This window comes from Durio zibethinus, chromosome 20 (assembly GCF_047325235.1).
Source record: "Durio zibethinus cultivar Kanyao isolate XHJ-2024 chromosome 20, ASM4732523v1, whole genome shotgun sequence".
NCBI lineage: Eukaryota > Viridiplantae > Streptophyta > Magnoliopsida > Malvales > Malvaceae > Durio > Durio zibethinus.
Window position 1 is genome coordinate 2,566,514 of NC_143181.1, and position 11,317 is coordinate 2,577,830.

The 11,317-nt window shown below is 31.4% G+C and overlaps 1 pseudogene across 1 annotated transcript; it reads right to left on the bottom strand.

The window, feature by feature from the left end:
- Positions 1 to 4,703: 4,703 nt before the first annotated feature.
- LOC111315090 (uncharacterized) lies at positions 4,704 to 8,150 on the bottom strand (annotated as a pseudogene). The gene is made up of 3 exons (XR_016330690.1): positions 5,660 to 8,150; positions 5,199 to 5,414; positions 4,704 to 4,837 (listed from the first exon to the last, which is right to left on the bottom strand). The product of XR_016330690.1 is annotated as an uncharacterized LOC111315090 (transcript).
- Positions 8,151 to 11,317: the final 3,167 nt, after the last annotated feature.

Below are 11,317 nucleotides of genomic sequence, written 5' to 3' on the forward strand. Positions count from 1 at the left end.
GGGAAGAAAGAAAAATTGCAGCAGTTTAGCCTAGCAGTATATTTAGACAGAAACTGACATAAAAAGAAACTTGGGCTAGGTTCAATCATGTCTGAATTCGGAAAGTCAGAAGCCTAGCATTTTGTTCTTGTCTGTCAATCTATTGATGTAAACATTCAAATAACATAAAATGTGGAAATTATCAATGGGAAATCTAATTCTGCCGATGTTTAAGGAAAGTGACAAAGTCCTCTTGTGAAACAAAGCATTGTACCTTATGTCTTAAGAATCAAAGACTTCAATTTAAGAGTATTAATTTCTTGCATCATGTTTCATATCCAGGATTACAATATATTATTGATTACTGAAAGTCAACTCTTCAAATTAGGTTGAAAAGGACAATTAGATCTGAACACTCTGGTTAACAAGAATCTGCCTTTGAATTTACTCAATGACCTTGACCTGACCTCTTTGGTGTGAACTCATTTTTTTTGGTGGGGAATCTAACTAGATAATGACAAAGGAAAATGAAGTAGTAGATCTGTTGCATTTGCGTTTACCTTGACCTTATTTTTTTGGTGTGAACTCATTGTTTTTTTTTTTTGTCCAAACTGCAAATTAATTCACTATCAATTTCAACACATAAAGAAAAAACTTTATACTAATAATTACGTATATGTCACTCCAACTATCTACATTGCCAAATTAAATTTTGATTGATAAATAGATAGACATATTTCAGATGTATAATTGTTATAGTTTTGAGCTATATATTATATCAGTTTTTTATAGAATTTTCCTAATTCATATGACCTTCGAAAATTTTCAAGAATTTTGGTCTGAAAATGAAAACTGACAAACTGACCATTAATTTGAAGAGTAAGTGTATGCAGTCATGAGTTAATTTAACTTGATTGAACAATTACTAGACTTGATTATCAGTACTCTAGTTTCCACCATGGTTGGTGATCATGCCAGAAGATAATGGTCAAAATAAAACCAGTTATTTAGAACTGGAAAATGGAAATAGACTGAATTGAATGGACATGCATAAAACATATGGATTCTTTCATTTTATTTCATCAAAAGAAAAAAAAAAAAATCTCTTCCATTTATGGTACCACCAGGTGATAATCAGTGCTTTTCTCGATCTGTTTGATTTCTTTTTTTTTTTTGAAAATGAAATAATATTCCTTCTCAGGGAAATTAATTAAATTTTAACTTCTTGAAACTCAGAAAATCAAAAGATGGAGAAGAAGCTTATCTTTTGATCAAAACATGAGTGGTTAAAATGCAAACAAAATGATCAAAAGAATTAATTCTTCTGTTCATGATTAAACTGTTACATCCAAATTTGAAGCAGATGCGTTTGTTTTATTCTTCCAGATTTGCTGTGTCTTATCTTCTTACCATGGTAGCCATCTCCCACAATAACATTGCTGCTACATATTCATGGAACATAAAACATTAATAATCCTTTTCCCTTCCCCTGGACTTTGATGACCATATAGTCACTTTTAGGAATCTATTCAGAAAATACACCTATTTATTTATTTTCATCTTAATTTCTTCATGAAAAATTCTTGGTGTAAATTCTTGTTAAAAAAATGATAGAAGAGGAAAAGTTTGGATTCTATCTATGGAGGGGGAAAATTATGGACCCCTCCCCCCCCCCCCCCCCCCCCAATTGTATGTTATTTGTAATATACATGAAAACAATAGTTAGTTGCACTGTTATTTCTTTGTGGAAAAAGAAAAGAAGAAAGTTGTGATTTCTTTGTGGACCAGATTTGGTTGCGTCTGTATGGTTCATAGGTCAATTCCCCTTGAATAAAAGCTACTCTCGAGAAATGAATAGAGACAGAAGCTTTATAAAATTCATTTGTCTGGATTTAAATGTAGCTGAATAACTTACTAGACAAATTTAGACATAAACTCATTCTCAGTCCAAGAATGTTAAGCAATAGGCACGAGAAAAAGTGTATTATTATTCATGAAACCTGAGGTGGAATTTTATTCATCAAATCTAGCAACAAGATTAAGAACTTGAAGCTAAATCCAATATTCTTGCATGAATTTCTCTTTGAGACAACTAACGATATGGTTCCCAGACTTGACTGAAGCCATAGATACGCAAAAAATATTAAGGCAAGGTGTCTCTACCAGACTACAAAATTTCAAAGGTTGGTGTTGAACTGAGATATTTTTATTTACTTTCACATATAAGAACTTCTATGGCCACCAGCCAATAGTGAATAGATAGTTTTTGTTTTTTACTGCCAATCATTGAATCATTAAAATTAAGAGATCAATACTCTATCGATAAGCTACTGTTGGCAAAATAAATAGTTGTCATTTCAAGATCAGTTTTCTGGTGGCTATTATTATCAAGTTTCATAACAGGCAACCATACACTAATTACCAACAAGATTTGACTGCATTAAAAGAGGTAGAAAAATTTTCCAATGCCAAGAATTCGAATAGAATTTTTTAAGGATTTCTTGCTTGCCGAAATATCCAAACGCATGATTATATGCAGTGACACTGCATTCACATTCATGTACCGTTTAAATCTAGCTCCATTCAAAAGGATGCTATAGCAATTAATGAGTAGGAAATTTTCTTATCTTTTGGTGTTCAAGGCATAACTCACTTCAGATCCACATATTCAGTTTTCCCAAGTTTCAGATATTTCTGATCCTGCCCTGACTTTCACTGCAAAATAAAGGAAAAAAAAATCCCTATACCCATATCTAACGATGGAATATCATTCATCAGAGATATGAATGCATATATATTTTTTGTTTTTTGGGTCAAATAATAAGAACATTTGATGTTGGTGGTGAGAAAAATGGAAATGAAAGTTGAAATTATAAACCAATAAAATAGAAGGTGTCTGATTCTTTATTCTGAAATCAATTCCCCACACATGTTTTGCAGTTTAATTGTTTAGATTGGAGCTTGAATGCCTCTTTGTTAGTTGAACAAGTTACCGATTAGAAGCTAAAATTTTCGATCACATCACTTGTAGGCTACAATTTAGGTGGTAGGTTCAGTTAGAAAATTTATTGAAAGACCTTCATTCCATTCAACTTGTGTCAATATCAATGTTATAAAAAAATATATATCTTAATAACTAAACTCTAAATTGAATCCATATTCATAAAAATTTGATAGCCTGAGTTAATGCAAAGGAATGCGTTTTTGTATGCATTAATTAAAAGTTAATAATACGAATGATTCTAGATTATAATGAAATATTTAATGTATTATCTAAATTTTAAAATTTTTTATTTTAATATATGAACTACGAATCTATTACTTAATATATACTTACTCCTGACATAATTTATTTTAAATGATAAGATGTGATGAACAAATAAATTTTTAAGTATTTCTTTTATTTTTATGTTATTTATAATTTTTTTTCACCTATCTTAAGCTATGACCTCCTATAGAAAAATTGGATATAAGATTATTAGAAAGAAAATATTGAGTACCAAATTTTTTTATAAATAAATTAAACCAAGAAAATCAAATATATATATATATATATATATATACACACACGTATATGTATATATGTTTATTATAGTTTTATGGATCTGTAACTTATGAATTCAAACCCAAACAAAGGCCCAAAAAATCAAGCCCAAATAAATAGTTACCATATTGCCCTTCATTTCGGCCTTCCTTCAGACAGAGACTTCAGACTTCCAACTTCCAAAGCTATTTTTTTCTCCTTAAAAATTAAATCTTTGACGTGTCCGTACAGGATCTTGAAGAAACAAAAGAATGTCAACGTTTCCGGACTCGTTCACTCAACTCGATACAACGTTGAGTTTTATAGAAAGTGGGAGGTCACCTGTGAAAACAACAAAGCCAATAACAGAGAAACGGCGAAGGTACTTTTTCACTTGAAGCCATATGCTAATGCTTTTACCAATTTGTTACTTATCCGAGACAAAACAAAGAAAGAACGTTGTTTTACTTATTCAGGTTTGGTTATAGTTAACTTGCTAGGTGCTAAAAGTTGGATGCAGAAATATTGATATTATGCTTTTCATCATCTTTACTTAAACTTTGAGGCTTTGAGATGGTTATATGGTTTTCATCATCTTTACTCTTGCCTTCAAATATGCCTTTAGTTTTCCGAAAGGGGTTCCCTGAAACTTGATTTATTCGCACTAGAGTGTGCTATATCTTCCTAGATTAAAATTTTCGTCTTATAGAAATTCCTTGTGAAGTTTTTTCGTTGATCTGTCGAATAATTTATGACACCAAAGAATGAAAGGAAAAAGGTAATGGTGGTATGTAGAATTAAACTTTGATGCAGTGGTGATATTCAGAACAAGGAAACAGTTATGGTTCTATCTCAACATGCGCATGGACAATGTTGAATTTCTAGTATTAATATTTGTGAGCTAAGTAGCATCGTGGAGATTATAAAATTTGTTCACCCAGGTGTCGTAGGTGTCACTTTATCTAACTAGTTTATCAAGGGGGAATGTTACTTGGCTTATTTTTTCAACTAAATGGATTGATTGAATTGTCTTTTTTTTTTTCTAAAAAATAAAAGAAAATTTATATTAACCAGCCGAAAAAGGTGTAGCAGAACAATTTATTTGCATTATTCTGAATTCTGATTTGATAATAATCCACAAGAAAAAGAAATTCGTACAAATTACATACACCAATAATTGGTGGACAAACTTGCTCTTTATTTTCCTCTCTCCAACTTGAGTGCTTGTTGGAAAGTTTTACTTCTGCAAATACCAGATACAATGTGAAATAAAGGAATGACAGTACTTTGCCTCACTTAAGCCTCTCAAGTCCATTGATATGGCTCCTCAGATACCTGAAGCATATGAAAACAAAGAAATCATTAAATTAAACTATCATATTTACTTCGATAGAATGTAACCAACAAACAATTTACTTGCTCAAATCATTTGAACACAGTATTTATCTGAAAAGTAGTGGAAATGTGCCTTAAGTCATGAAATGGTTTGAGTATTTTGTTAAGAAAATGCAAATTGTTTTCCTGCTGATTGAGCAGCATATAATGTTTGGCCCTCATGATGCAATCGAGTTGGATGAAGCTTGTCTCTAATGGAACAAAGCTTGGTAATAACATCACTAATGTCCATCCGCCCACTTGGGGACTCAGCAGAACAAGTGACTCCTATTTCAAATATTGAATTCAAGAATTAAAATACCTGTCATGTCCTTGTTTGACTTGCTCTTCAAGAAGAATGGGATCTATAATCTCAATCACTCGTTCAGGCAAAGCTGCCACAACAGAGTTGTGAAGGTTGACACCATCTTTGAACATTTCATTAGTCGGCCTTTTCCCTGTAAACATCTCAAGCACGAGGATGCCATAACTATAAACATCACCTTTTGTTGACAAGTCACTTCCCATCCCATATTCTACAATAAATTCATCACAAATTATATAAATTATAGCAATAATTGCAGAATAGATACCTTGAAAAATATAAAGATATGCCTCTGACATCCAAGCTTTAAACATGTAAAATTACATTCTAATTTGAAGTAATGTAGTCATTTTTCGTTTAACCAAAAACTACTTCCACATTATATATTTTTCTTTTGAATTATGTTGTGCTAACAGAAAAGTATTAAAATGGGAGAAATGAATAAAACGTACTTATCAGGTGGAGCATAACCAATAGTTCCTCTTAATCCGAGGGAGCTTGACTGAGAAGTAGAATTATTAAGCGTGTCAGCAGAAAGGATTTTTGCTAAGCCAAAGTCACTTACATGGCCAACCATTTCCTCATCAAGTAGAATTTTGCTTGGCTTGTGGTCACAATGAATAATTGGAGTGTCGCAATAATGGTGCAGATACTCCAGTGCATGAGCAACATCTACTGCCACATTTACTCTTTGGAAGAAATTCACGTTTCTCACTGTCTCCTGTTCATTCATGCAACAGATGGGTGCAGCCAATCCTCCAAGCTTCCGTTTACCATGAATTGATAAACCAATGCTTTAAAATCATTGCCTTGATAATCAACACCTGAAATTGTTGTTAATACCTTAACAAGATTCCGATGTCTAATGTTCCTCAAGGCCTCACGTTCAGCTAAGAAGCTTCTGGAAGCTCCATGAGCAAGAAGATTAAGCACCTTAACAGCAATAACTTCTCCACTCTCTTCAAGAACTCCTTTGTATACAGAACCGAAGTTACCTGAACCAACCAAATTTTGCAAGGAGAATCCATCAGTAGCCCTTAGGATGCTTTTGGTATGATAACTGTAAAAGTGAATTTTCTGCACAAGTTGCTGTTGGCTGCCCTTTCTTCTTTCTAAACCACAAAATGATGAAAAATGAGAATACCAAAGTCACTCCTAAAATCACAAAAACAATTGTAATTTTTAATTTGAAAGAAGTGTTTGATCTTCTGGTGGATGCTTTCGAGTTGCATCTGGACAAGTGTAACTCGGGGATGCCTCCACAAAGCTTGCTATTTCCCCCAACGAATGTAGCAGTTGCATTTTTAAAGACTCCTTCAATTGGTATCATACCCTCGAAATCATTGAAAGATAGATTTAAATACTCTAATGATCCAAAGCTCTGAAGAAATTCTGGAATCTCACCAGTAAGATTATTGTCAGATATGTCTAATGCCACAAGACCTCTCAATAATCTCAAAGACGAAGGAATGGGCCCTTCAAACAAATTGCCATCCAAGAACAGGTACGGATCCAATCTTACGCAGATACCAAGATTGTTTGGAAGTAAACCAGATAACCTGTTTTGAGAAACAATCAATTTACCTAGATTTTTCAGATTTCCTACTTCAACAGGAAGCACACCAGTTAAATAGTTGGATGATAAGTCTACTCCAATGGACAAAGATGAGAGTCCAATTACTTCAGGGGGTATTGATCCGGTAAGATTGTTATAAGCAAGATCCAACGCCGCCAAATTTTGGCACTTACCTAGACTTGATGGAATGTTGCCTTGAAGATTGTTACGATTTAAAGCAAGTCTGATTAACATTGTCAAATTTCCAATAGAAGAGGGAAATGTCCCAGAGAGGAAATCATTTTTATGAGCATAAAATACCTTTAGCTTTTGAAGCCTCCCAATAGAAAGGGGAATGGAACCTAATAGCTGATTTTCTGATATCACTAGCACTTCCAAATTGATGAGATTTCCAATCCCAGCTCGTATTCTTCCCCATATTTTGTTATCTTGCATTACTGAAAACGAAATAGTGATAGACAAATTACTAATGCACTCGGGTAACTCTACTCCAAAATTATTTTTGCCTATGTCTAGACTTGTTAGTTTTGTAGTATTGGTTAAAGAACAAAGAAAGTTTAAGTCACTTGCTCCCCCATTTCCAAAATGATTTTTCCCTATGAAAAATCTAGATAGTTTTTCCAGATTTTCAAATGAAGGCAAGTTTCCATTAAGTTGGTTGGATGAAACTTGAAGAACCACGAGATTTGAGGCATTGGCTATTGAAACAGGGAATTGTCCAGTGATTTAGTTTTCTATGACGGAAAAGATTTCAATATAAGGCATAGTGATTCCTAAGTCAGAAGGAAGAGTACCTAAAATCTTGTTTTTGTCAATATAAAAAATTATCATACTGGAGAGATTGAAAATTGAGTTAGGAACAATACCAGAAATTGCAATTAGTGATACAGAGAAAATGAAAGATTCGTCAGTTGCCCAAGAGCTTCAGGTATAGCCCCACTTAGACCATTCACGGCCAAAGAAAGTATCTCCAAAGATGATAAGTTCCCCAAGGAAGGTGGGATACTCCCTGTTAAACTGTTGTTGCCTAAGCTTAACACTTTCAGGTTTGACAAGAGACCAAGGAAACCAGGTATTTCTCCGATTAGCTGGTTGCCTCTAATATGAACAAATGTAAGCTTAGAACAACCAGATAAATTGGAAGGAATTTCATCATCGATGAAGTTATTGGACAATTCTAATATTTCCAATCTTCTTAAACGTCCAATTTCTTGAGGAATTTCGTTGCTGAAGCTGTTGCGTGCAAGATTCAACACCCTGAGAAAACTCAAATTTCCAATGTATGGCGATACAGACCCCGCTAGTTTCTGGGATTGCAATTCCAGCTTGGTTACTCTCTGATGTCTGTGACTGCATGTAATACCATTAGGGATTTAAATAGCGATCACAGTTACGTATTCGGTCGCATAATGTTTATTGTGTTTTTAAATATAATGGAGATAATTACGATAATCGAAATCATCGCGGTTATGAATTTTTTTAATTTTGCACAATTTATTATAAAATATAATAATTATAATTATAATCATAAAAATTTTTATTTAATGATTTTTAAAATAGTTTATCATACTATATTTTTTATTTTTTTAAAAAAATTATTCACAATTTTTGTTAGATTATAATAAAAATTTCATATATGGTTTAGCAACAAAATTTTTACTTGAGCCAAGTTCATATTCAATATTAATTCTAGACAAATCAAGATATTAACAAAACATAACATATTAAATACAAAGCATCTATATTTAATAAAATTACAAACTTAAAAATATAATAATTTCAAATTCTATCAACCATAACTATTGATATATATTTCAAGTTTTACCACATGGTGACAAGGAGGATTAAATTCTTTATTTTCACTTTGAGAGTCAAGTTGATTCCATCCCCATTCCTGGCCTTTGTTCTTGATGCATTTGAGGTAGAAGATATATTTGAAGATAATACATTTGAGGTGGATGATACATTTGTGATGGGTAATAACTATATAAAGTTGGATAACCATGAGGAGGTTAAAAATTAAGTTGTTCTAGTGAATAGTAACATCATTAAGTACTAGTAGATGATTTATTATACTCAAAGTTACTAAAATTTGATCTTTTACCTGAAGATGAAGAACCTCTAAAAATATCATAAAAGTGCTTCTTGGTTTTTCCTTTTGATCGAGCTATATGTGCACTTTGACCCTCACTAGATTCAGTATATGAATTTACTCAATATTCTGCCATGTTAATAAAATGTCCACTAGTAGTAGCAAGCTCAAATTCTCCTTCAAGTGGGCTATAAGGTCGATTTGCATCCATATTACCATCAAAATTTGCACCATCACCATCACCATCACCATCATCTGGACTTAAACCCCCATCATCATCACTCTGACTTGGTGTTGGACTTAAACTTGAATGAGACATATTCCTTTCTTGAGATTGGCATAATTGTTCAACATTTATTTCATTATCAGAATTATCTAAAGGCAACCAATTAGAGTTTTGACTATCTAACGGAGGATTTTCTTTCTCTTGCAACCATTCTGTTAGTAGATCATTATTTTTAAAAATATGGTCAAGGCTAATATGATTAAAATTATTATTTATCTCATCAATGCTCATTCTTTTTTGATGTATCATCCTCAACCTCATGTTATAATGGGTATATACAAGTTTTTAAAATTTTTCAAACTTCAATTTGTTTCTTGCTTTGGTGCGAATATAGTTAAACGTGCTCCAGTTACGTTCACAATTTGTAGTAGATGTTGTTTGACTAAACATCTTGATTTGTTAGTTTTTGTAATTCATGAACATAAGTACCATATATCATTCACCACTCAACTATATAAAATTATTTAAATTAAATTTGAATGTATTATTCAATTAAATAATATAAATAAATAATAATTATTTAATTTACTAATTACTTGGTTTCATTTGCTTCCAAGCTCTTTGTGTCATGGAATACCAAATGTTTCATACTTGTTTTGAAATAATAGTCACTACATCAATTAAAAATACAATAATAAACGAATAAATAAAAAGTAATTCTATTTTTAATACATAAAATAAATGTCAAAGTTATAAAATAGTATTAAATACTAACCTGATTAATCATTTTAATTTTAGTATCTATATAAGGTTCTAATCTTTCAATAACTACTTTTGTACCATCTAATGTTTCTTTAAATACATTTTCATAATGCTCCACTTCAAATTGAAATTATGGATTTAGATAGTAATCTAAACATAATTCATAATAATATTATATTAAAATAATAAAAAATTAATATATAAGCAATTTAACCATAAAAAATAAACATATTTTTTTAAATACAATATATATTATTGGTTTACTTACCAGCTAAATGTAAGTCAAAATGCATGAAACTCTATCTATTATTAATAATCTTTTCATATTAAACAAAATAATGATAATTTTACTGAATTACTTATTTAGCTCTATCCATAGCCTTGTAACTAAATCTTATTGTTGGTTTTTTATCACCATCTACAAGGCACAATATTTTTAATAAATGCTCATAAACTTTTATTATATCACTTGCTTTTTTCAAAAATCTTTTTTCAAAATGATTTTTTTGGCTTCATAAGTAGGCACTGATTTTTGTTGTCCCTATTTTAATTCTTTAAATTTTTATATATTCAACAATAAATTTTTAGCATAATATATTTTAAATTAATATTTTAAACAATGATATCATTAAAAAATGCTATATTTAAATAGTTATACTAATTACTAAGTACTAACATTTGAATTGAATATCTCTCTCAAACCTTACCTTTGCTTTGTTATTTATTCTAACTATATGAATGTGTGGCAAATCGAGTAAGAGTATGATGAAATATTTGTTTCTCTTGTGTATATTTCTTCATCAAATTAATCGTCTAAATGTGATTGTATATAAAACAAATCATTTTTTTTGCATAATCCAAAATTTTTGCCACATTTTTTTCTTGCCAATATCCTTAAGGCATAAATTCAAACAATAAGCTGAACATGCTATCCAATATAAATGTTGTCTTTTCTCCAAAAATAAATAAAAACTAGCTTCGCCTAAACCAACAACAAAGAAAAAAATATATATAGAAAGCAGGTCAAATAATGAAAATCTCAAAGCGCTTTCGAGGTCAGATGAGGACTTGTAGGGCTTTGAAAAAAATGCACGGCCTAAAGCTGAGCCCACAATCGGAGGTTAGCTTGGCCCATTAAACAAGGTCCTTATATAGTAACCTAAGATCTGGCTGATCAAAAGTTTTCCAGGATTAGGCCTGTTGGACCGGATGAAAGAACTTGAATTGAATTTCTAATGTACTGAAACAAGAACTTGAAAAAAAATAATACTGAAAGCAAGAGAAGGAGATATATTAATGAAAAAAAGTAATACTGAAAGCAGGAGAAGGAGACATATTAATGACAAAGTGAAATTTCCAAGCCAGAGATTTGTGCCAGGCCTAAAGATGATCATTGGGTTTTGACATCAGTGAAATTCGGACTCGGTTACCAAGAGAAAACCCTCTATTTCCATTTGAAA